The following is a 25,863-nucleotide window of genomic DNA, read 5'->3' as shown; positions in this document are numbered from 1 at the left end:
AGCTGCTTTTCTCGGTTTCCCTCTTCCCCCCCCCCAGCTCTGGCACTGCTTCTGTAGCCAGCATTCCTGTAACTCCCTATCCCCCGTCTCAAATGACGTTTTTCTGAAGTCAGGGTCGTACCCCCTTCCCAGGGATGCTGGGAAGGGGGGGGAGCGGGGGAATAAAAAGCCACTCTGTGTGTCCAACACCAGTCGGTTGGACACGGGTGGGTTCCCCCCCCCCCCCCCGCACCGGTGTGGTTCCCCTCTCGCCCCGGGAGCGCCCGGCCGGGGATGGATGGAGGGATGCGGGGCGGGGGGGGGACCCGGCTGTCCGCGGGGGCTGGAGCGGGCTGGGTGCCGTTCTTCCCTGCTCGCGTTTCGGATTTGGCTTTGCCAGGGCAGGAGGGAGGGGAAGAGGGAGGGAAGGAGGGGAAGAGGGAGGGCTTCCCCGCCCGGCACTGTCACTTGAGGCGGGCGGGCTGCGGCAGCCGGGTTCGGGAGAGGAGCCTGCGGGAAATGCGGCGTGCGGAAAGGAGCGATCACCCGTGCGTGAGTTACCCGGGGTGCTGCTCCCTCGGGAGCAGTTCTGAGGGTGCCCTGTTGGTGGGTGGCCGTGGCGTGGGTGGGGGTTTTGGTTGGGGTTTTTTTTTTTTTTTTTTGCTGGGTTTTTTCCTTTCCCCGTTGGTATTTGTCGATGGCAACCCCAGAACTTGTCCAGTGTAAGCAGCCATTGAAATAAATAGCAGGGAGGGATAAGCAGAAGTTTTTTGTGGGTTCCCCCCCCCAGTAAAAAAACAGGAAGTCTGCCTTCTGGCCAAGCAATATGTCAGGCAGATGGGGCCATCGGATAGCAAGCCCCCATTTGCATCACTAGATGCGGAGAGATTTTTTTTTTTTTTTTTTTCCCCTGTGGCATCCCAGAGTGCCAGGGGTAGCGGACGCAGGTGCTCTCGCTGCATCTTGTGGAAGAACAGCATGGAAGGGGGTTTGCCTCAGCTGTGCCAAACTCTGCATTTCTGCAGCCCTTGGGTGAGAATGGTGGCGATGATGGGGAAGATGTAGAGTGAGATTTGTCAATAATTCCTGTATCCGCTGTAAAGAGCTGTCCGTGAGATTTTGCGCTCAGTGTGATGGGAGGGGGTTGCTAGAGGAGGTGGTCGGGGTTTCTGATTCTTCTATTTAAATGAACAAGGGCTCGAGGGAAGCAAAAAGTCCTCGGTTCCCGAGGCTTTCTTCCTTTCCTTTCTCCTCGAGGAGCCTGAATGGTAGACAAGCACGTTCAGTCTCTTGCTTCCTCCTTAATTTCCCTCATAATACGTTGGAGCGACACGAGAGTTTGTGATAGCGAACAGCCGAACGTAGAGGCTGTTGATGTGAGGTGCCGCAGGGACCGAGTCCCGGGCTCAGGGCTTCGCTGGCAGCGGCGTGCAGCTTCTGGCCGTGCGGAAGCCGAGGACGGAGCGTTGAAAAAGGCCCTTTGGGCGTGTCAGCTCCTCGAAATACAGATTGCTTTAAGCTTTGCTTTTGCTTCTAGTTTCCTATCCTTTTCATCTGGGGGCGGGGGAAGGAATCATCAGGCATGTAAATTCATCTTTCCTCATCTAGTCTCGGTTGTGTCCAACTAGCCAGCTGATGTATTTTACTCCATTGTTCTTTGTGGTAGAGTGGTAAAGAGGGAAAATGCATTTTAAGAGCATACTTGAGCTGCTGTGACGTTACATGGGGTCGTGTCCGTGAAATGCTCCTGTGGCCGTTTGCTTCTCTTCTTTTTCTGCGAAATGGGCTTGATCTTTGTGGAGGTATTACTGGAAGCAAAGTAGCATGTGGTAGCTGCTGGGAAACGTGTTCCCGAGTCTGGGTTGTGCTGCTTGCTCAGAAACCTCCGCTTGTTTTTTGGTAGCACAAGGCGAAAGAGTTGGTTAGTACAGAAAAGCAAGAAAACACCCTTCAACGAGCTCTTTTGCCAACGTATGGTCTATGCTACTGTGTTTTTTTTGCGGTGTATATCCTTCTCACTTCCACACCTATGCGCTTTCACAAGGGCAGAGCCACGCGAGGGTTGGCACCTGATGGTAGTTATCACTTGGGCTTAAAGGATAAGCCAGCACTAGTCAAGTCAGCCCTGGCATCCTAGGGCTTGATCTGAAGGCCATGAGGACTGATAAAAAGCACTCCGTTGACCTGGATAGATTTTTGGATCGGCTCCCTGGCTGCCCATCTGGGTAATTAGTGACTCTGGGTGTCTTGGTAATGATTCCTGAACTTGTTTCTAAGCATTTAAAAATATATTAAAAAAAAAAAGTCATACCTCTTTCTTATTTTACTAAAACCCAGTAAAAACCAAGACCAGTTTTATGACAAATCTCACTTACGGTTTTGTCAGGCTACTTCATTGGCTTGCAGCGATCTGCTTACCCGAGCAAGCCGTGGGTAATTCAGCCGTCTGGATACAATCCTTGACTTGTTTTTTTGGTGGGTTCCCCCCCCCCCCCCCAGTCTGCGCATTAAGCTACACTGATACGGTCAATAAATTACCACTTCCAACGCTGCTTGGGTGTTCTGAGCGTAATGAGACCCCTCCTAGGCCTGCTACATCTGTAACTCTAAAGAAATAAGAAAAGCCTCTTGTTACTGAATGATGTCCTCTCCCACCGCGTGATTTACTCTAGTACCTCGTGTGGGCTCTGTAATGGGTTTAAACAGCCGAAAGAGCAGAAGTTTTCGGTGATTTTTCCTCTCTTGCTCTCCGGCAGCTTAAATCAAGGGTGGCTTGGCTGTAATCCGCAGTCGTTTGGATGCGAGACCGGAGTCGCGTTAATCCATTTCCGAAGCGGCGGGAGCGGACCCGGGTTCTGACGCTTTCCGAATCGCATTTTTGCAAAAAGGTTTTTGAACGTAAATCGTGACGAGTCCGTGACTGGCAAAGAAAAAGGTGACTGTCAGACCGTAATGCTTTGGAGGAATAAATACCGGCTACAGCTTACTAAATTTTGTATTAGCGGGTAGCTCTGGTCTCACGCTGTCAAGCGTTCTGTAAGCTCTGTATTTGGGGCTCTCTAATTGGTATCGCTTAGGCATAGAGCATAAGCAGATATCTCATGTAGTAAACAAAGCAGATTTAAGTTAATGCTAATGTGTTTGCAGTCGGAGCCAAAAGCTTTTCAGGGTTATTATAACATGCTGGGCATACAGCCCATCTATCGAAGTGTCTGAAGGAGACAAAAGTTATGGATTGACTCGTCGTACAAATCGCCTCATCTGAAAGTCAGATTCTGCTGTTTGTTGCCATCGGTAATTTAGTCGTATTAAGTACGGCTGAGGACGGGTGGCGGTGCGGCCGGAATATTAATACACGGGATTTCTGAGATCCCGGGAGCCGTTCCCCGCATCACCGCGGATTTCCTGTGGGACCTGGGGAAGGTCATTAAGTGTTTCGATAAAATAGGGTCGATGATAACTCCTTCTTTTTCACAGGGTGCTGTGGAGATTAATGTGTTGCAACCGTTTATGAGGGGGCTGGGTAAACACAATATCAAACAAAACATTTGAAGAGCGCGTGCCCCGTACATAACGAGATACTACATGCTCTGTAAATCTGTCCTACAAATGTGCTTGGTGTTACAATATACTTGCGTGTAAGCGTGCCCAGCTAAAGGGGCGAAGTTTTAATTTTGGCTCTAAATCCTGAATATTGATTTGGGGCAATTGTGAGAAGAGCTTTTGTTCCTCATTAATTACAATTAGTGTTCAGAGGCCACTCCAGCAGTTGAGCGTGACAGGGAGTTTTGTTGTGCCTTAACAAGGACAAGATAAGGCAGGCTCTGCCAAGGACTTCGGTATGTAATTCCTATACGTTGGGGGTAATGGTGTGCAAACTTCTCCTCCTCTGACTGCTCCTATTGTCAGCTGAAATTATTTAGGCGTTTTAAGTTTTGGAAGGTTTAACTCCTGCAAGTAGTTCTGTCCCGTTTGTTGGGAGTGTTGGACCAAGTTGTAAGAGTTTGGTGATCTGGAACTATAGAAACTGTGATATTAAAATTAATAGATATATTCAAAGTAACATTTTGAGCTTCCTGACCTGAGCCCGCCCTTAGGAGAATGATCTGACGAGGTAGCGTAGATCTGCGGGACATCTGTCTGCTTGGAAGCAGAAGAGTTGTGTTTCCGCAGAACAACTTTACGGAGGCTGGTTAATTACCCAGCACAGAAAGTTCTTCAGCTCCTTGTAACAGCTTTAATTGTAACTTAGGCCTCCTGAATGGGTCGTGATGCACGGCAATTAGTCGTAGATTGGTTAAGAGATTTTTTTCTTAGTGTCTTAAACCTAGCATCATCTTAGAAACGGTGTTAGAGTTTTATGATCGTACAAGATAATACCAGTGTTGTAAATGGGATTCTGGTGGGTTTGTTTCTTGTTTTTTTTAATCCATTTTTTATTTCCCAACCTGCATGCCCTCTGTTGTCACAAAGCTCGGCAGCGTGGCTGCCTCGGAGGGGAACCTCACGCGTGGGGCGGGACGGTGGGATGGCCGCAGTCGGTCGGTCTGGCAGCAGTGCCGAGCGTCCCCAGGCTCCCACGGCGGCGCTGCCTCTTCGGGGTCTTCCTCGCAGGCATAAATCCGTCTCCTTTCAGCCCGGGCTGCGACATTTACATCTTCTGTTTTATGTTGCAGAAGTCTCTCCTTGTTAAACTAGTGGCTTGAAAATGCTTTTTTTTTTTTATGTTGCTTCTGAAACTTCATTTCAACTTATTTTGAAACATCTTGATCCTCTCCCGCTATTTTTTTTTCTCCTGACAAAAGCTTTCACTTTACACTTCTTCCCAACTTTGCAATATGGCTTGGAGAGAAGCAGCAAGTTGCCAAAATCTGTATTTATATATATATAGATATATATTTTAAAAATATATGCATGCACATGAATAATAGAAAATTTGACTCACCATCTCTTAGCTCACTCTGAAAATTCATTTTGGAAAGTAAGGGGGAGAGAGCTTTTTAAAACAAGCATGTAAAAAAGAAGAAAAAGTGCTTAATGTAGAATATTGTCTATGAAATTCTGAAGTCTTGAAAGCCTTGGTTATCAAGATGACTATTTTGCATCTAAAGCCGTTTTTCATGTGTTAAGAAAAGCAGAAGATGATGATCCCTTGGGTTTCTTCTGACCTCTGGTACGCTGATCCAACACACGCTGTTAAAAATAGTTGAGCTCTATTGTGTTTTTTATTTTCTGGCTCAGCACAGGTGTGAGGTTGGAATAGTCCTATTCAAGTTCTTGAGCTTCATTGATGGCAGTGTGTGTGTATTATATATATATATATATTTTTTTTTTTACTTGCATAAGAAACATTTCCCCTAGCTGTTTTCCCACCTGCTGTTTGAAGCTCTGGAGAGAGAACCTAACGCTGTTTTTTCTTGGTTTTTCTGGGAAAAGGCGTAGGGCAGTGGTGAGATGTTAACACGTGCGGATTACTTAAATCAGTTATGGCTTACAATTATAATCTACCTGGAGGGAAACTGCAAAATTAGCTGCAAAAGCAATTTTGCATGTTGTGCCTCATGCAGAAAATGTAGGTTTTGGGATGTTCTTAATATTGAGCAGGAAGCCCCTATTTATAAGAGCTCCTCTTTCTATTTATTTCTCGAGCAGAAAGTTGATGTCTACTAGAAATAAGCATTTATCAATTTTTAAAAAGACGAATTGATTCAGAGATGGTTTGCAAGCAGAGAGAAATCAATGTTTTGATTTGAGCCGAAGCAAACATGGCATTACGGGCTCTTGTAATTCCTTGGTCTTTATAAAAAGCATCAGTAACCTTAAAATCTGCCGCTGCGGGATGTTCTGCGTGCTTCGCCGCTGTCACCTGGGGACGGTAGCGTGCTGAATGGAACGGCTGAAGTCCGTGCCGCAGGGACCGGTGCGGGTTGGGTGCCTGGAAAGGAAGGTGTCGGTTAGGATGCCTTCCAGGATGCTCTTCAGCTTTTATAGACGTGCTGCTTTGATTCAGAGAGACAGCAGAAACCTTGATAAATACAATTAAATCCATTAATCCAAGTGCTTCTCGCACTGGTGAGACTTGTTTCAGTAAGTCGCCTTTGCCGGCTCCCTCCTTGGCTCTTCCATCGCCCTCAGAGCTCCCGGGCATTGGCACGCGTCGGCTCCCTACGGCTGCCGCGTCAGGTTCTTCGCTAGCCATTGCCGAGCGAAGATAACGCATTTCAGCTCTTTTTTTTGCCGTAAAATGGATTTTTGAATGATTGATTGGAAGGCAATAGACGGTGTACATAGACTGACAAAACAAAATGGTTGTGTACTGTGGAACAAATTATTGGTTTAATTTTGAAAAAGAGTTCTCTTGTTTTTTTTCCTGGGAGGTGAGCAGTGTTCAGCTGTTAGCCTTCCGTAATAACATGGGGTAATGGCGTAGAAGCACTTAGAAGAAAAAGGTTTCTATTTCTAGCCTTTGAAATGACTCACTGATAATGTAGAGCTGCAGCTACTGGAATTCCTATGGCATAGCGTCTGCCGCTGCGGGAGACGTCTCCTTTTGTCCTGGGGGAGAGAAAATATCCTGTCTCTTCTGCTGTGATTTCTATACAGCTCCATACCTCGAGGGACTACGAGTGATCCCCTCTTAGATGGCCCCCAAGCCTCCCTGCTCTCGGTCCAGGTAGTCTTTGGATGCCGGGGGCTGCGGCGTGTCCTGCAGTGCAGGAGTGACTTGGCAGACCTTCCTCCTGTCCCTTGCCACCTTTTCTTGTTCCAAGAGGTATCGGCTTTGCGTGGCAAGGTTTTGGTAGTGGGGAGCTACAGGGGTGGCTTCTGCGAGAAGTTGCCAGAAGCTTCCCCCATGTCCAACAGAGCCAATGCCAGCCGGCTCCAAGAGGGACCTGCCGCTGGCCAAGGCCGAGCCCATCAGCGATGGTGGCAGCGCCTTGGGGATAACAGAGTGAAGAAGGGGGGAAAAACCCACCAAGAGCAGTTTTAGCCAGAGAGAGGAGTGAGAAGATGTGAGAAACTCTGCAGACACCCAGGTCAGTGCAGAAGGAGGGGCAGGAGGTGCTCCAGGCGCCGGAGCAGAGATCCCCCTGCAGCCCAGGGAGGATGACGATGGAGCAGGCTGTCCCCCTGCAGCCCATGGAGGGAGGATGATGATGGAGCAGGCTGTCCCCCTGCAGCCCAGGGAGGGAGGATGATGATGGAGCAGGCTGTCCCCCTGCAGCCCAGGGAGGGAGGATTATGATGGAGCAGGCTGTCCCCCTGCAGCCCAGGGAGGGAGGATGAGGGGGTGTAGAGATTCCCCCTGCAGCCCATGGAGGAAGGATGAGGGGGTGTAGAGATTCCCCCTGCAGCCCATGGAGGACCCCACACCAGAGCAGGTGGAGGCACCTGAAGGAGGCTGTGGCCCCGTGGGAAGCCCACGCTGGAGCAAGCTCCTGGCAGGACCTGTGGCCCTGTGGAGAGAGGAGCCCACGCCAGGGCAGGTTTGCTGGCAGGACTTGTGACCCCGTTGAGTAGCAAATAAAAAATGTTTTTGAATATATTTAATTTCAGAAACTGACACTCCTGTTTGTGGGGTGGTTTTGGTGGTTTTTTCCCTCTGTTTATTTGTTTTTTAGTACTTGAAGTGTGTGAACTCTTACTGGGGCCTAGGTAAAGCACCAGGTTCACTTGGCCCTGATGCAGGGAAGCACCAAGTGCACCGTACACACCAGTCACTGGTTTGAGCTGGATTTCAGCTTTTACGGATCTGATTCTTAAGAATTTCCACGTCTGATTCTTGATCAGCTCTGGCTAGTTTTGCTGGTTTTTAGACAATCGCTCCATTATGCGCTGCTTTTAATTGCCAGTTTCTAAGAGTTGTCTATAATCTTGTTGGTGGTTCTCAAAAAAGATCTTAGCGTTGTCCAAGGGTTTTATTTTGGTTCTCTTGGGTTTTTCCCTAATCAAAGAGGGGAAAACCCCATCGAAACATTTGATATGTCGGGTCTTTTCTCCACTTCATCAAGCTATTACATTGGCTATAAACGAGGATGTAACAGTGAAGAGGTGACGGACACTTGAGGTCCTTCTGTCTGAAGGAAGACGTGTGAAATGGGCGGTGAAGCTTCCAGGGCGACCGCAGCCACCATCTGCTCTCACGGTGGCCAGAACATTTTAGACTAAATGCATTTTCTTAAAAATCTGCCATTTTCCGTAGCTGTCTGGATTCCAGTGGAAGTTTCTTGAAGTCTGGGATGTTCTGGTCTTGGTGAAAGGCAGGGAAAATGTCTCAGCTGTGGTTCTCTTGACCTCCCTTTATTTTATGGAAGCGAAACTTGATTATGTCTATGGGTAGCTTCTGTCTAAAGGGATTTAGCATCCGGTCAGCCCTCCGCTTGTCATACTTCTGTGGCTGAGAACATCTCGTCTGTGTCCTATACCTTAATTGCTGCAGCCTAAGCAAAGGAATGGCTGCAAGTTTTACGGGCTACGTGACACGTGTCTATCAAAGATTATTATTATTTTTTTTTTTTTTAATCATGTAGTTAATGGCCTCTGGCACCATATAAGTAGTTTCACCATTTTCCTGGTTGGCTAAAGCTGGGGGTTTGCTTTGTTTATAAAGGGTTTTTTACAGCGGGAGTGAGGGGAAAAATACATTTGGACAATTTGATGATAAAATACTATAAAAAAAAAAAAAAGACATAGAAGCATGTTAAACTAACTCCAAGAATTATGTATTTTTAAACGGGTTAGATTGTGACTTGCGTTCTTTTGCCACTTAGAGGATGGTAAGCAGAGGAAACGAATGGATGACAAACGTGTCCTGGGATAACTCTCAAGGTTTCAAAACTTGGGTTTATTTTCTCTCGTTTTCCCTTCTTGGTGCTAACTCGGCACTAGCCTAAGCTTGAGGGCAAAGGCAAGCGCTGGGGAGCGTATTTGCTGTTACCCCTTAACGAGTTTACTGTCTCCACTTAGATCTCAAGAAGAGAAATATATTTATATATACGTCTGTGTGTATATACACATATTTATATCTAAAAATATTTTGAGCGTGTGTATATCTGTGGAGCTGCAAGCACTTTCTTCTCGTCCTGCCCTTTTTTCCTTATCTCCTGTAAAGCTACTCAGAGCTGGTTTATGACTAGAAATGACCGTATATTTAAATGTATGGAAGTTTTCATTAAATATTCCTTGATATGCAAAAATTTAAGTTACTGTGAAATATCTGACCTCTGCAGTGTAAGTTAATATATAGATCTGCCGCAAACTATTTGGGGCACAATTAGTCAAGCTGATCGAGTTTTCGGATCATAAGGTTGTGGTCACTTTGGCAGAGAAAACTAAAATGAAACCTCAAAGAACTGGGATAGTATTATAATTCAGGTCTGTGGGGGGAAAAAAGCAAAGACCTATTTGAAAGTGATTTTAAATTGTTTCTGCTGAAAATTAAAATGATTTTTGTAAAAACTGAATCCTAACGTTCAGATGAAATTGCTGTCTGTATTTGACCGTTGTGCGTAATTGATGTCGAACGCTAGCGGTCCCCAGTAGTAGGTGAGTGTGAAATTGTAAAATGTCTTTTGTTTTCTTTCACAGTAGTTGCTATTAATTAAAAAAGAAAAAGCAAAACATAGCAACACAGTGTTGGGCGTCGTGTGTGATAAACAGAATTTGCTTTTGCTGACTGAATTACTGGCAAATAACAGTAATTTCTCGGGATTTCAAAGCACAGTCTATTGTTTATCTATATCCGGGTATTTCATGTCCACCTTAATTCGTAAGGGCGTGTTGGTAACAACCCCTGTAGCACAGCACACTCATAGTTTTCATTTTTCTGAAAAAAAAAGAAAAAAAAAATCACTGTTTTCTATGCTTATTCCTCCCCCTGTACTGGAGTGCTTTTTGAACGATTTTACAACTAGAAAACATGAGAATATCCTTAAATATAGGAGAATCTTTAGCTTTTCTCGAGAGCAAAGAAAATGCAAGGCATTAAATTATTTCAGCTACTGTTTACGTGTTTCCTGGCTTCAGTGAGAATTAGCACAGGAACCTCGCAAGCCTGGAACCTTTAAAACTCGATGCAAAGCTTTTTGTCCCCTCAAGAAAGCCCTGAACGAGGTGAAAGATGGTTTGACCTTACAATTCCCAAGGCAGTTGAGACGGTCGCGCTTACTTCGTGGACCTGCTCGATTCTATGGTCGCTGTTGCAATTTGCTGGCTTGAATAGACGGCTGAAATATGAAGAATTGAACTTCAATTGAACCAAAGGAAGAAATGTTAACGAGCCTGTCCTGCATGTCCAAGGCTGATAAGGTTAGCGCACCGACTCGCAAACTGTAGTGAGAAGGGGCAATATTTGCAAGGCATCTTGAACGTGAGTAGTTGAGTTTCTAAAGGCGCTAAGCTGCTATTACAACTTGAATTGGCTTTTTTCAGGCTCTTTTAGGCCTTCTAGTTGACTTGGGGTGCATATCCTCTAAAGTCTTCAAACGCGGGTTTCAGTGCTGTGCAGTGACAACTATATTAACATAGCATGTATTTTGGCCTTGTGAAATAAAATAACTTAAGTTCTTTCAGTGGGTTAAACGATAACCTTGATGTTGCAGACCACAGGATTTTTTTTTTTCCCCACCTAAAAATGTGTTTGGCTTTTAATAATTTTATTTTTCCATTTAGCATTTTATTAAAAGGGTCAGTTCTCTGGCTCTCCATATACTTTTTTCTAAATATATATATTTAGAACCATCTATAGCAATATGAAAGATTGTTTTAAATGAAATATATGAACAGGTGGATTTTTTTTTTTCCAAGACACAGGGCTATATGTCTGCAAACAACCAACACGGGCTGCACCAATTGTTTTAATATCGTGGCAAGCAAGGTAGAAAGGGAAAACAAGTAGTTAAGTGTTATAGCTTATGCAGAAGTGAGAAAGTTGACTTTAAATTTGTGCTCATATGTTTATAGAGCTTTGTCGCAAAAGTAAGGAGATGATATGGGGAGGGTTTGTGGTTTGGTTTTTTTTTTTTCCCTGGGAGTAGAAAACAAAGGACAACTGTAGCATCTTAAAAAAAAAAAAAAAAAACCAAAAACAAAAAACAAAACCCCAAAAAACCCCAAACAAACGCAAAAAACTCACTTCTGCTTTGGGAAGTCTTTGCATTGTGTACCGGAGATAATAGGTTATCAGTTTATTACTCTAAACTTAAACTGGGAAAATCTGTCGTGGAATAATGAAGTATTCAAAATTGCTTAAGAGCAATTTCTATTAATTCAAATGGGAACTGTGTAGGCTCCATAATTGCTTAAGTAGTTTTGAAGAAAAAAAAAAAAAACGAAACAAAAAGCTCAACAAAACAAACCTCATCCTTTAACGTTTTATTTCTCTGCAGTAGGCAGTGTTTATAGCCTGCTTTGTACAAGATGAAAAATTCCTTTTCATTGTACCTGGAGCATACCTGAGAGTGTAGAATTGCCATTTTGTACTGAACAGGAGCGTTATGAACAAGTATCATATTCTTTAAAATCAGCATGAAATATTCATCTAAAAATATCAATAAATATTTAAATGTGATGTGACATTTTCATGCATTTTGAAGAGTGAAAAATTAATGAAAAGGTTGTAAGGACTGAAGTATTCTAGGTAATAGAAGGCTTGTACTAGTATCCGTGAAGTTTGGATCAGATTTTTGGTTTAATTTGGTGAAAAATGCAGAAAACCGTGACGACTTCTTATTAACCCCTCAATTTCTGCAACCTGGGCTGAGGGCAGCAGTTTAAGATGCGGGAGACCCGGAGCTGCTTCCCTCCTTGGACAGAATGGAAACCCCTTTGGGGTCCGAGGTCTCTCGTGTATTAACCAAGGGTCATGCCGTCAGGACTCTCCTTCGGAATGAAGACCCGTGTTTGGGCGCGACGTGGGGCTGCCAGCGCGGTTCTGTCCTTTGGAGGAGGGAGAGGGGATGGGACGCCCAAACCCAAATGTTGCAAGTCTTACGCTTGGTGGAAAATAGTTTTGTTATCCTCTTCCAGTCAGAGCAAAATACGTAATTTGTTCCAGGGCCCGCAGTGACTTGTAAGTATCTCTTAAGAAATATTTTGAAGTGGAAAGGTCCCTCGTCAGGTAGGTCGCGTCCCTGAGCAGGACACACAAGTACGCGTGGTCCTTGCGTGCGTTCAGCAAGGTTTTTCGGGAGTCCGTGGTGCTGCTTTTATTTGGTTGCTGGAATCGATGATGGGTTTTTGGGATCAGAACGAGGGCAATGCTTGGGACGTTTGAACTTTTTGTTGTTTCCTTCCTGGGTATCAGGAGTTAGTAAAGAGAGAGAAATTATGTTTCTTTTACATGGAAATGAATATCGTGATTAAGAAAAAACTAAATAAGGAATTTAAAGGAAGAGAAGTGTCTGAGAAGACAGACGAGCAGTGATTCTGGTGTTTCTTTCGACTGGATAAAGATGAGATTTGATAATTTGGGTAGGCTTTCATGCCTATACAGGTGAGAAGTTTAATTTCTGAAACGTGAAGGGGAGCAGCTGGCTCTCAAGTCCCAGCTGACTCTCGAGTCCCAGTTGTTTTCACAATGCTGAAAAAATACATCAAGGGCACAGAAGAATAAATATTGGGGAAATGGGGAGTGAGTTTGAGAGGAACATTCTCCCTTCTCATTTTTTAAAAAAATCTATTCGGAAATTATGTGTTGTCAGTTATGGTTTTGCCTGCAGTGTTAATGTTGACTTAAGAGGAGATTGATCGAGACTCATTCAGTGTGGGTACTCGAAAGACTTTTTTTGTGTTCTGTTTTGGTTGTTGGTTGGTTGGGGGGTGTGTGTGTTGGTTTTTTTAAATGTCAAATTCTTCCTACCTGGTGGTCTCTGCTTTCAGTCTGCCTTGACATTGCTTTCCTCCGAGATATCCTCAGGGGCTGGCCCTGGGATTTTGGGTACCCTTCTGAAGAGGCTTCTGAAATCCTGGTGTCAAGCCTACAAAACCTGACCTGCTTGCAAATACCTCAGTTCCTGACAGAAGGAAAAGAAAACGCATCTTGTAGGCAAAGGAGAGATGTGGTTGTAGTAGTTATTACCTTACTGATGTTATTCCTGCGCTCTTTGCGTCTCCCATCCCATGTCCGAATTCATGCGCTGGCCTAGAAGCTGTTTCGGGGTGAGCCTACAGCCCTTCTTGGTGTGGAGGCCAATTTACTGACGATGTGAAACACGGGGAAGAAATTCAGCTTTAGGTTTTTTTTCCTCCCTACTAGGCTGGCTGCTGTTGTCTTTAGAAAAAAGCTCACTTTCAGAAGCATAAAAGCCCTTTAATAATTTAAGAACTTTATAAATTTTTATCAAGCTGAAGAAATAGAGGTTTACAAACAAGTATTGGTTTTATACTGCAGCAGAAGCGATGTCTACAGGTCAAATACCAGTTCAGCCAACCAAGCCATGAAAACTAATATCAGTTAAATTTGTGTGGTTTAATATTTTGCGTTTGTTATGTAAACATTGACCACGTTAGCTTTATTGACTGTTCATTAGTTTTCTGCACTTTAAAATTCAGATAGAATAAATCATCTTAATATTCAAATAGAGCATAACGCTTTAACTTACAGAACATCAATGCAAAACAACAAAGAAATTTATGTTTTAAGTCTGTCTTAGAATGTGTAATCTCTGAGCATAAAGTTGTTATTGCAAGCGTAGAAACCAGTTAAATGGGAAATTATATTGGCCTTCAATCCAAAATTGTATTGTGATTATAATAATTTGCCAAATATCCCAAATAAACGTAGTGGTTTGCGTACTCTACTAATTACCATGGAATGCTGCTTAATTAAAACAGTACAACCAGAAAGGGTGATGCGGGAGGGGATGCCTCCCTTGCCAAGAAAGGTGGACTGAGCGGCGGTGAAAGGTTTTGCTCCTGCGAGCGCAGGAGATGCTCCACCGTCACGGTAGCGGCAAGGGGGTCAGACCTTCATCTTCGGACTCGCCTGCTGCGCAGCTGATGTCAGAGACGCGTGGCGCTCTGCAACCAGGAGCAGGTGTTTTCCCTGGATGCGAATCAAGCGTACCGTGGTTACGATGTCACGCGAGAACGCGGACATCGGACTTCCACGTTTTCTGAGTTAATTTAAAAAAAAAAAAAATTTAAAAAAAATGAGATTTTAGGGGGCTTGCTGGCTGTTCAGGGTAAACGTTTGTTAGAGACTCGACTCGGTTTCGGAAATACCTGTCTAGCGCAGTCAAGGTGGGTATCTCTGAAAGCGAGTGGAGTCTCTAACAAACTGCATGTTCCTCAGCTCCGGTCACTGTTGCATCTCCTGGGTTAAGGACTACATGAGGTCTAGATGGATATTGGTTGCCTGTAGGTTGTCACGTTGGAAAAAAGGGTGTAAATCTTACCTGACTTGAATAAAGCCTGCTGCTTACAACCTGAGTCTTGGAGGTAAGGGTTATCATCCGAGCGGAGCAAAATACCCGGTACCTCTCCCTGACTTAGCGGAATTTGAGGACGCGCTGCGCCTTTGCAAAAGTTGTGCTTTGTTCCAGCAGCTCCCTAATTAGCCGGGGGGGGAGCAAATGGGAAATTCCTGTAGCGCAGTTGGAGGGAATGTTGAAACACTTCACGCAGGGCTGGACTCCAATTTGTTAATGTACTGTAGGCAGCTTTCAACGTAGCAATGCCAAAAACTGGGGCGCGTTGTGCCAACGAACCGGCTCTATCGGCACGCTCTGAACAAAATCCCGGTGCCTCTTTCTCTGACCTTTGGCAGCCGGTTAATTAAACCTTGGGGAGATGTAAACTGTCACTTTAAAATGATGCAAGAGAGTGTCAAGGCAATGTTGTCAGTGTCCACTCTCTCGCTAACTAAAAATATTCATTTTCCTGTTCTCTCTCTCTGACTCGGATGTAAAACCCTGCATCTTCACGTGAGGAGATTAGATAATCTTCGCGTAGAATATTCTCTAATTTGGATGCCTTGTTTTTCAAGTTGTGTCTGATTTTAAAAGAAGTTGTGTTTCTAGACCTTTCCCCCCCTCCCCAATCCCAATTTGTGGCAGGTCAGAACCACAATTTCACTTCCTAAATCATCTTGGTTGTGGGGCTCCTTCCTCTTGCACCAGCATCCCCTTAACAAGGTAGGACTCTGTGATGAGACCGTATCGGGGGTGGGAACTAGATGATCTTTAAGGTCCCTTCCAACCCAGACCATTCTATGATGTAAATCAGCAAAACTCTGAAACTGGAGCTGTGGGGTGCTTTTTCCACTCGCTGTTGGGGGATTTGAAATGCTGCAAGCCGCCAACTTGATTTTTGCATATATATGGGTTTGTTGTTTTTCTTTAAAAACTGAAGTTTCTGGTGTAAATCATCTGGAACGGCTCTATTGTCCAAAAGGATACGGGGAGTAGGAAATGCGATCTTGGCGTGGCTATGCAAAGCGATCAAGATGTTCTTTTTTTTTAGTGGCGTGTTGGCTTTTTTTTTTTAATGTGATCTCTGACATATTAGCTAGAAGAGGTACAACGTGCTTTGTTACGACTTCTAAGGAATTTGAAGTCCTAATAGAATATTTTGGAGGATCATCTCCGGAGTTTGGGGACTCCCATCTGTCCTGACTAATTATTTTGCAGCTTGATTGCTGAATGTGACCAGATATCAGGTGATGCTTATTATTCTGGAAGTATAAATGAGGAGCAGAGAAGGTACCCTCCTCTTAGTAACATTTGCAAGAGGGACATGGAGGTTCGCTTGATGTTGTCCAAATTCTGTCAGTGGTGCTGTCAGCTGGCGGGAGCATCCTGCTGGTCGCTTTAAGAACCGATTATTTTCCGTCTCGACTGTAATGAAAATATTCTGTTGTGTTCATTTTCTTCTCCTCTTGAAATTCCCCCTTGTGCATTCACAAAGATGCACTGCTGCTCCCTGCCCAGACTCCCGGCGAGAAAAATCCAGCTTTTGTTCTACCAAATTCTTTCAGCCTGGCACTGACAACGCCAGCGGCCTCATCTGATGAAATCTACTTTGCCGCCGTGCAACGTGACAAATGCTTTTGGTTTGAGTTGAATGGTAAAGCTTTTTTGCAAACAGGAAAAACAGTTGTCAGCTGTCACCGTGGTGGTACCAAACACGCGCTGTGCTAGAACAAGCAGACAAACCCCCCCCGTGAGGCGTACAGCAGATCAAATGGAAAACCCACTTAGGGAACATCCAGTTCTATGAAGACTTGAGTGTATTTTTATCGAGACTTGTTTAACGACAGAGGGGAGAACATCTGTCGGCTATTCTTAATGTGGAAAAATACTGCCTTTTGCTCCGGAGAAAGCCTAGAAATTGCAAAATTACACGATGCTGTATCGTTTTCAAGATGGGAGGTTTTGAAATCTTAATTTGTTTTGCTCACAAATATAGCTTTTGACATAATATTTTGTAAAAAAAAAAAACCCCAAAACATTTAAAAGAAAAAAAAAAAGCTGCGTTGAGCTCTTAAGAAAGTTATTTGGCTGCAGAGTGGCGGCTCTGCCTCAGAAAATAAGATATGAGCGTGAAATGGGACTGAAAGTGATACCCAGGTGTTTGGCATGACCCTGGTTTATTGAGTTTCTTGTGAAAACCCACAAACACGTTTTTAAGATAAGAGATTTATCTAAGCAGATATGTTTTTCTGGCTAATGCAAAATATTTAGTTCTCCAGTGTAGCTAGCGCTTAGTCACATGCTATCATGTCCTCCTGCAGTTCTGCTGCGGTGGTTAGTGGTATTGTTGTGAAATTAAAGGTCTCTGGGAATATTTCTTACTGTTCCAGAACTCGGGACCAAATCCTTCCAGGTTCTCCGTGTTCTCATTTCGCCCGCAGCTGAAGAAGTAGTACAGAAAGTTTGTTACAGGACACGGGACAAATGGGGATATAGCTGAGTTACATTTCTGCGTGTGTTCTCCACTCTGTTCCTTGTTTTCTTTGAAAAGATTGAACAAGGAGCAAATACCAGCTTTTTGGTTTCTTTAAATGACTTGCTTAGGAATAGGTAGCTTTTGAATTAGAGCTTGCTTTGAACTCTTAAATCTGGACTATTATAGGTCAAATTGAGGCTTAATCCCAACCGGATGAGATCGAGCTAGGCATCTGAATCTCCTTCTTGATGCGGAAAGTCCCGTGCATGGCACAGTGCATGCTGACATTTCCTTTTGGGGCTATTCTTCTCAGAGGTTATTCACTCAATTAAATAACTTTTTTTTTTTTAATTAAACATAAGCCAAGTCCAAATAGATCAACTTCCAACAGATGTTTCTGTTTTAAACCCCAATCAAACAGAAAATACTTCCCCGTGTGTGTTTTGCACCAGATTCCAGAGTCAGAGATTTCCCATCGGGGATGGGGACCAGCCCCGTCCTTGAACGACGGCCATCGCTCTGAATTGGGCTCGCCACGTACACACCCAGAAATAACCCCTGTGAATCGTTGCGCTAAACCACTTCGTACAACGCGGCCGCGGGCATCTCTGCTTTGCCGTTTACAGGCAGACCTGCTCGCTCTCCTTTTCCGGGCTGGCTGGGCACGAGCCAGGTCCGACCCACGGGCATAAAGCGCAAACTAATATAATAAAACTTGCTGAAAGCCTCGGGGTAACCTAATGAATCTGTCAGGGCTTTCGGAGCAGAGCTTGGTCCTGCTGCGGATACATCAAAACCGGGGGAGGCGAGCGGGGTGCGGGGGACGCTATCCGCCTTGAAATACGACCGCTAACGGGCAGGCTGTCTAGTGGTGGCTGACGGCTCCTCCTTCTACGGTGCGAATGCAAGAGGCCTTTGCTCAGCTGGACTGGTCTGGTTTTTTTTTTTTGTTCCATGAGATGGTTTTGAATGTTCTCAGAAACATTTTTTTGGGGGGAAGATGGAGGGGTGTTACTGCTGCTCACTCATTTCTTCCCTTTTGTCCCTATTCTTCCTCTTCCTCTCTGCCTTAGGAAGATTTTTTTTTTCATCCTTTTTATGCTCGAGGAGGAGTAGAAAACAAAAGAGGTGCTGCAAGTTTTCATCTGAATTTCTTACCCCTGTTTTTTTTTTTTCCTTTTCTCGTTATTGAAGGAAATAAGAGTTATTAGTGTCCTTTGGGGACCCCTTGTTTTTTCTAAGGTGCATAATAAAACGAGCGGCTTAAAAGATACTGAGAGAAAAATGACTGTGGTGGGTGATGATTAAAAATAAATAAATAATAACTGTAATCTCTGTTTCTGCCCTATGGCGCTCCCCAGACTGCAGGGAAACTTGCCTTCGCAAGGTTTTTCATACTGACCAAGGAAATTTTGAACCCGAAGGCTGTAAGTGGCTTAATCCTCAAACCATTGCGTGGAGCCATCCTCGTGGCCGTATCTTCATAATACGCTGATGGATTAGTAACTACCGAGAGGAGTGAAATACCTACGCTTGTCAGCACCCAAAGTCCTACTCGGTCCTTGATATAGTAAGGATAAATCTTGATGGCCGGTGTTCCTTCCTCCGCAGTCAGAGAGCTTGGGGACCTTCCCTTCGGTTTAGTTTAGATCACAGCTGCTCAGGAGCTGCTAGAGCTACCGCCTTTGGCGGGGAATCATATAACTGACATAAAACAGTGATTTCTGCCGTTGCCCCCTTGGCTTCATGGGGTGTCATCCCTTCCTGCTCCCCGATAATCTCTCGTCATAGAGCAGGCAGTAACTTGCAAGTCTGGCAAGACTCAGTAAGGAAATTTTTTTTAATTTTTTTTTTTCCCAAGCTACTTTTATATTCTGCTTCATTAAAAAAAAAAAAAAAAAAAAAAAGACCAGCATCTTAATTTGAATTAAATAAAAGACTCCTAGCTAAAGCCTCTTGAGCATGTGGCACAAAAAGTAGGACAGAAGCCAAACAGAAACGACTGCTGAGGTAATTTAATCTTGCAAGTAGGGGCCCCAAGTGCACGTCCTTCAGCTGTAGTTTCCCAAACCGTATATCGAAGTCCAGAGGTGCTTGGCACCCGGCGAATGTCACAGCGAGCCGTGCTGTCACCCTGGGGCGCTGGGCTCCCTCGTGATACCGTGAGCGTGGTCATCAGAGGACATCTGTCCTGAGAGAGCCAGCCAGAACATCTTCTTGGGTGACGGAGCGAGCAAGCAAGCCAGCGAGGTGTCTCGGAACACGTGTCAAAATACGTTAATGCTACGAACTGATTCATCGATAATTTGGAAGCGAGTTAGCAGTTGTTCCTGGTAAGAGTTTTTTCAAACGTTCTCAGCGTTAATCTCGCTGTGCTCTCAGTGGGAAGCGCACGTTTACGGTGGACAATTATCTAATGACTGGCCATTAATGTATCTGTAGTCTCTGACCCTACTCAGAGAGACATGAGGAATGTCAGGTTGATTGATTATTCCGTCTATTCTTTATCTCTCCTTTCTCCCTCGTTAGAAATATTATAGGCAAGGAAAAAACACCATCGCTGTCGCCGGAGATACAGAACGACTTTCAGAGACTTCTCTCTGTGGGTTTTGTTTTCTGACGTGACTGCTGAGGTGGTGAAGTTGGCCTTAGGCCAGCTGCCGCTTTTCTTGTCGGGAATGAAAGTCGTCAGCGCGTTGGATCGGGACGTAAACCGGGAGAGGAAAGCAGATGCCGTTTTTCACCGCTGTACGTTGGTATTGCCCCATCTTCTGTGGCTGGGAGGCTTTGCAGAGATCCTCGTTTGGCTTCGCGTTCCGGTAGTTATTAGCTTTGGTGTAGCGACGAATGAGGTCTCTCTCTCTCTGGAAGATCGTTGCTGGAGAGAAAATGGCAGGTTTGGAGGTTTAGTATCTTGAAGGAAAAATATCCGATGGTCTGAGGAATGGCTGCCGGTGTTACATAGTCATCTTTCAAAACTGAGTAGTGGGTAATACGAATACCCAAAAGGTGTAGAAGACATTGAGGTATTTACAACGTTGGGTCTCTAGTCCAAACTGAAATACATGCTAGCCACTTCTAGACACCTTGCCTGTATTTGGATTGTCTGACTGACGTGACTACAGCAGAGCTTTCACGTCGTCTTTTCCCCGTTAATGCCTCCACTCTTGATTCCCCCTCCCCGTAAGAATTCGGTTACGCCTGTGATTTATGTCTTTAACTTAAACGCGTCTTGTGGGGGGGGGCGTGTCTCCGTAGGTACGCCTCTCGTAGTGTCAGTCTGGACTTAAATGGGTTTAACCCAGTTGCGTGAGGAGAACCTGAACGTTCTGGATTTTTTCTTGCAGGGCGTTTTTCGCGTTTGCCTTTCTTGATCATCCTCACAGCTCTTGTTCAAGTTTTTATTGTGGTGATGAAAGCAATGGTTGTCTTGGCCAAAATTAGGGTTCTGGTGTAATATTGAAGTGTTAACACTTTAACTTTACTCTTTTGTTTTGATTTCTTTTGGCTCCATTTTTGTCTCTATCATGGAATATAATGGGTGTCACTCTGAGTTCTCCAGAGCTGCTTCCCTCCCCACTTCAGAACAATACCCTTTGTTTACTAAGAAACTGTTGACTTATCTCTCATCAGATCATTATATCAACTTACAGTACTCATTGCCCTTCAAACAGGAGCTTTACAAATGTTTGCCTTCTGCTTTCCCTGTATGCAGATACACGCAAAGCCGTTTCTTTTTTAGCCAGCATTCTTCTGATGGTGCTTCACCATGGTTTCTGTAGAACATGCTTCTCAGTGAGTATGTGTTATGATACTATGTCTTCAGCCCTGTCCGTTTGCTATGACGTTGAACGGTGCCTCTTTGTTTCCTTGTGCTTTGTCGCTGTCTTGTTCCAATCTTTTGGAACAGAGATGGCCTTCTGCTGTGGCCATGTTGGGCACGATGATGTGTTGGCCCTTAAAGCTGCTGGTGCAATGCTTGTAGAAATAGCAAGTCTTGTGTATTGTATTAGGAAAAAAAACCCAAACCCAAAGAAACAAATTAGAAATCTCTGAAAGGTGATGACGTTAGGGGTGACGTGATGATATCTTGCTCAAAGATCTTCTCCTCGAGGCCTGTGCAATAATTCGAAAAAATAAGAAGTGATTCAGAATGTTTTGTCCACTTCCAAAAGAGAACCCTGCAGGTGAGGTGTTTCAGAAATACCTGGTAGCAAGTTGGGTGATTGTCAGCGAACCTGGAGAAAGTCACCGGGTACTATCCCTTCAGTAACGAAAGGCTAAGCTGAGGTGGAACTGCGTCATGCAACTGTACAGCTATTGACGCTACATCTACTTGCATCAAAATAAAAGTAGCATTAAAACAGCCGTCTCGTAATGGTTGACATCAGTATAGCGCTTGGTAAATGGTTCCTAGGTTTTTCTATGAAATCTCTTTAGCTCAATGTATAGATTTCATTAAGCAAAATCGGAATTAAGTACCGTTCTGTGTGGGGAGCAGGAATTTCAAATGGGTTTTTCGTGTATGAGTTGCACAACGATGGTATGGCAGGAGAATTCAGAGAGCTGCTCTGGAAGGAAAGATGTCCTGAGCTCTTCTCTCTTGCTTGTTCTTCTTTATGTTGCAGGAGCAGAAATATTCTATCTCCCTTTCCCTAAAAGATTAAATAGATTGCTTTGCTACTAATGCCTAGATTTACTTCAGTGGGTACCTTGGATCCAGATATTAGACTCTTGCACTTTAGTGCTTTTAAGAAGATTGATGTAATCACAGTAAATGAAACCAAATATAAAATACTGCGTTTTAGCTTTGTGTGTATATAGTGTGTGTATATATCTGAAGTATACTGGGTTGCCACCCCACTCTCAAGATTTAATCAGAATTTGCAAGACCACTAATTTGCTCTTAATGCAAAACTTACTGTCATGCTGTAAGGTAGACAGCTAGAAGTGCGCAGTGGATTTCAACTAGTCAAAACCTATTAAAGTATCTATGGTGATGCTTGGGGTTAGGAGGAAGAGAGAGTAAATTACTATTTTGACGCGGTTGTAGTACCGAAGGCTTCAAAGAGTTTGCAGAATCGGGCTCTGTAATGTTAAAGCTCTGCTTAAACGCAATAGCTTTTTTTTTTTTTGAGGGTTTTTTTTTTTAAACTGAAAATATTGCAAAGAGGTTTGGATTTTGAAAGCGTGTGTCAAAGCGAAGGAGTTCACGCTGTCGGTCCTTCTGAATACCGGGCATGTTGTGCAGTTGACGCTGTCCTGGACAGTATTGTATCCCTGAGCCGAGCTCTTGCTGCCGTCCAAGGAACCCGCACAAAGGCAGCGTTTGTTCTCCTTCCCCGTGACCCCGGTGACTCGGTGCCCTGCCAGGGTGATGAAACACTTTGCTAAAAGAAGGAAAAAAGAAGCTGGCCTGTAGAGCTCTTGAAGGGGAGGATGCAGAGGCAGTTGGTTTGAAAGCTCTTGAGCAGAAAAATGGGTGAATTTCTTTTTGTGCGTCACTTGTAACATTTTAGACGGTGTATAATGGCCTTATGGGTGTAAATTAAGAGTTGTATTCAATGTTTACTACGCTGTGGGGTTTAATATTTCACTTCATATGTTAGAAACCGTAACCAGGTGTGGATTTTAACCTCTATGCGTGGGTGAAGGGCTGAGCATTGCGAAGTTAAATCTCCCTGGCTATGCTCGTGGTTGGGAAACACGAAGCAAAGGTCGTGACAGCTAACGACACCCCTGCTCCTACGCATCTGCTACCTCTAAGAAAAGTGGCCCCCAGAAGTCGCCCACCAAGGACCATCCATCTATAAATTAAAAGTTGACCATCCATATATATAAAAGTCGACCGCCAAGGACCAGCGGTGTGTAAATTAAGATTATTCTGTCTTTTGGCTTGCAATTGCTCTGTGTTAGTGGCTGTTTGGAGTGAACCCAATGCACCTCACTGGAGTTAAGTGAGACGAACCGAGCGAGTTCGTTATCCCCGTAGTTGCTCCAAGTTTTGTTTCATCTAACCTTAGTGATTTGAGAGGATTTATACAACTTTCTGATGTGTAATTGTTGCTGTTACTGTCGCAATACAGACCTGCAGTTTCTTGCTTCTTGCCTTTCCCGTCAACCCGTGCAGCTATCTAAAAACCCAAAATTAAAGCAGTAGCACAGATTTTGAATTGATGAACTAAGAGCGCTGTGATGGAGCTCTGTCTCAAAGGTGTTAAAAACTTTTCCAGGCTTTCTTTTTGCCTAGATCATGACACCCACATCTCCAAAAGCAGGAAAAGCAGCTCGGAGGCTGAGTGCCTGCTTGTCCCTGCCTTCCGTCTTCTCTCTGTCCCAGTGGCCGTATGCAGAAAGTTTAAGGTTTTAACCACAGAAACGTACCTAGCGAGCTGCAGACACGCCAGGTAATATCCAGTAGCCAGAGACTATTTCCAGAATGATTTAGGGACCTTCGTACAGTGTTGTGGTGGTTGCTTTTTTGTGGTTTTAAAATTTTTTTATTTTTTTTTACACGTGGAAAATCTCATGAGAGTCTAAAAAACGACCCTTTGGAAAAGAGAGTTCTGTTTTTTTTCCTCTCTTTCAAGCACTCAGGCAGAGCTATAGAGCTTTATTTTCCAAGGTAAACTAGTTTTCACCTCCTTTACATAGGAGAAACACAATAATTCAGGCAGGTAATAGCGGTAAATATCTCTTTCCATTTATTTTCCTTCTAGACAGAAAGGCTGGGGTGAGCATTACGGTTGTGCTAAGTGTGGTATGTTTAGTACTGGAGGAATATGAAATCTGATTTAACGTAGCTTTTCTCAGGCTACTTCCTCAGTGAGTTGCAGGTATCAGGATAAAAAAGTAAAGGTATCGAGGAACGAAAGTAAGGGAAGACAGGTAAATCGTTGCAGAAAAGAGTGAACAAAAAAATAACACCGAATTTCTCAAGAGATTAGTACAAAATAAGATTTGTAAACACAATATACGTTACAGCGAAGGATAAAAGTTATTAGGTTGGAAGAACGTGGTTTTTAATCACATTTTGAATTTAGAAACCAAACCACAGTGTTTGCTGCTTGCATGAGTTGCTCCGAGCGGATGCAAGAGCCTGGCGTGGAAATCAAAGAACACGGTTACGTGGTTGGACAGGGGATGAGCCCCGTAAGACGCTGACGCTTTACCAGCCCCTCCTGGCTCTTGGCACGAGTACTTCGAAGGTAAAGCAGCTCCTTATTAATCTAATTGGGTGGGCACAAATCCCGAAGGAAGAAGACTTGCCCGTGTTTCACGGGGCGGATGGCAGCGTGCAGGTTTGGACTAAAGTATTTTCATTTCAAGCCCTCTGCTGCAGTGGGGAAAAATATGATTTCGGTCTCATGGCTATATTTATGGCTGTAATTGCTGGTTAATACAATTCCAGTCGGGGTGTTTGGAGGATCACTTCTAATTGTTAGACAGACAAGAGACAGCTTCATCCATTAGCGCTAATCCTATTTTACAAGAAGCTCGGTGTTCAAGCCGATATACTGATTTCCTCTGCGATTCAGAGTAACTCTTGCATCTTCATCCTCCTCTCAAATCGGAGGTATGGCTTTGAGTCTCATGGATGAAGATGGTATTATGACACCTGCTACTAATGTGGTCATTATTTGTCTACAGTGGATATTATATTTCTCCTAAAAATTAATATTAGAGAAGAAGGGTAACGTTTCTGACAGTTCTGTTTGTAACAAGCCGGTATGGTATTGAGAAAGGGGGAGGCGAGGGTGTGAAAAGACACAATCGGCTCTTGATCCAACTGGTGGAGGATAACTTGCGGATTAGTCATTTGACATCTTTTACCAGCGCTGCTAGATTCACTCGAAGTGCCTAAGGAAACAGTAATGTAGTTTTTAATGGCTCGTCAATTACTCCGACTTCTTCACCGCTTTATGATGCACGAAATGCGTTTTCTTTCCCCAACCCAATAAATATTTAACTATACAAAGTGGAGCCGCTCCACGGAAGAAACAGAGACGCCTGTCCAGAGTAACCGGGAGCTCGGTGATCAGGAAGGATTCTCTCATGGTGTGTTGGCATCAGAAAGCTCCGATGCTTGTTTTACCTGACTCAGAGCAGGATCTTCAACGTAGTCCCCCCAACCTCGAGCCTAGAGCCCAATCTACGTGTGAAATCTATATTTGGCTGCTTTAGATACAGAATGCTAGCCAGGACCAAAGAATTAGTTTGGGTTTTGGTGGGAGATGAGGAGGAGGGGGGGAAGGAAGGTGATCTTCCAGACTTCTAGGTGTTCTTGAAACAAATCTGTGGAGGTGGACTGCACCCTTTGGCACCGGCCGAGTTGCTGAGAGGTAGCTCTTTGGCAAGGTAATACACCCATCAAGTTTTCAGAACTTGATTGGTCAAGTGTGTATTTAACTGCGTTCTTGAACACGTAGGAGTTCAAACCATGTCTATATCCCATTGAATCATGTGCTTAAGTGCATAGAATTGGGTTACTTTCACAAGTTCAAGCTCTTTAGGTGTTGCTGTCAACTAGATGTAGTGGCAATTGCAAAGCCCGGTAATAGCTGAGACAGAAGAATCTAGGAGCAGCAAGCAAGGCGTGCCCTCAAGCAAGTGTGCCTTCAGCTTGACCTTGGCTTGGTGCTTCCTGAAGGAAGCTGTTGAGATGCCACATGAAGCCTAGCAGCTTACAGCCCATATTTGCACTGAACGAGCCCTGAATCGGTGCAGTCCTGGATGCCTTGGGTTGCGGAGGTACAAAACGAAGGGCATGGCGTGAAAGAAATGGTGTGGGATTCATTATCTGTGTATGAGTCACCTCCTTTGGAGCCTGTCTGATCGTCATCTCCCGTATAGCTATTTTTCACTGATAAAAGAGAAGTGTACGCCTCATTTGAGTGGAATGCTTGTGATCTGCAGCTAGAATGGGCAAAAGGATCGCTGCGGTACGTGCGTTCTTGGTGATTCCTCTTAATGCACGACAAGGGGTGCTTGTCTTGA

General features: G+C 44.4%; 1 protein-coding gene across 2 annotated transcripts in view; it reads left to right on the top strand.

Moving 5' to 3' along the window:
• The window catches only part of ANK2 (ankyrin 2), a 345,813-nt gene that overhangs the window by 23,142 nt on the left and 296,808 nt on the right, over nt 1-25,863 (top strand). The window contains exon 1 of one of the 2 annotated variants that reach the window (XM_054823150.1): nt 446-531. The exons of the other annotated variant lie outside the window; for it this stretch is intronic. The gene's annotated coding sequence lies outside the window, so the exon portion shown is untranslated. Of the gene's footprint in view, nt 1-445; nt 532-25,863 lie in introns of those variants that run through there. 2 annotated transcript variants of the gene reach the window in all.

Source organism: Grus americana, chromosome 4 (assembly GCF_028858705.1).
Source record: "Grus americana isolate bGruAme1 chromosome 4, bGruAme1.mat, whole genome shotgun sequence".
Lineage (NCBI taxonomy): Eukaryota > Metazoa > Chordata > Aves > Gruiformes > Gruidae > Grus > Grus americana.
The sequence above is the reverse complement of the archived record's forward strand: the minus strand, read 5'-3'. Positions and strand labels throughout refer to the sequence as shown.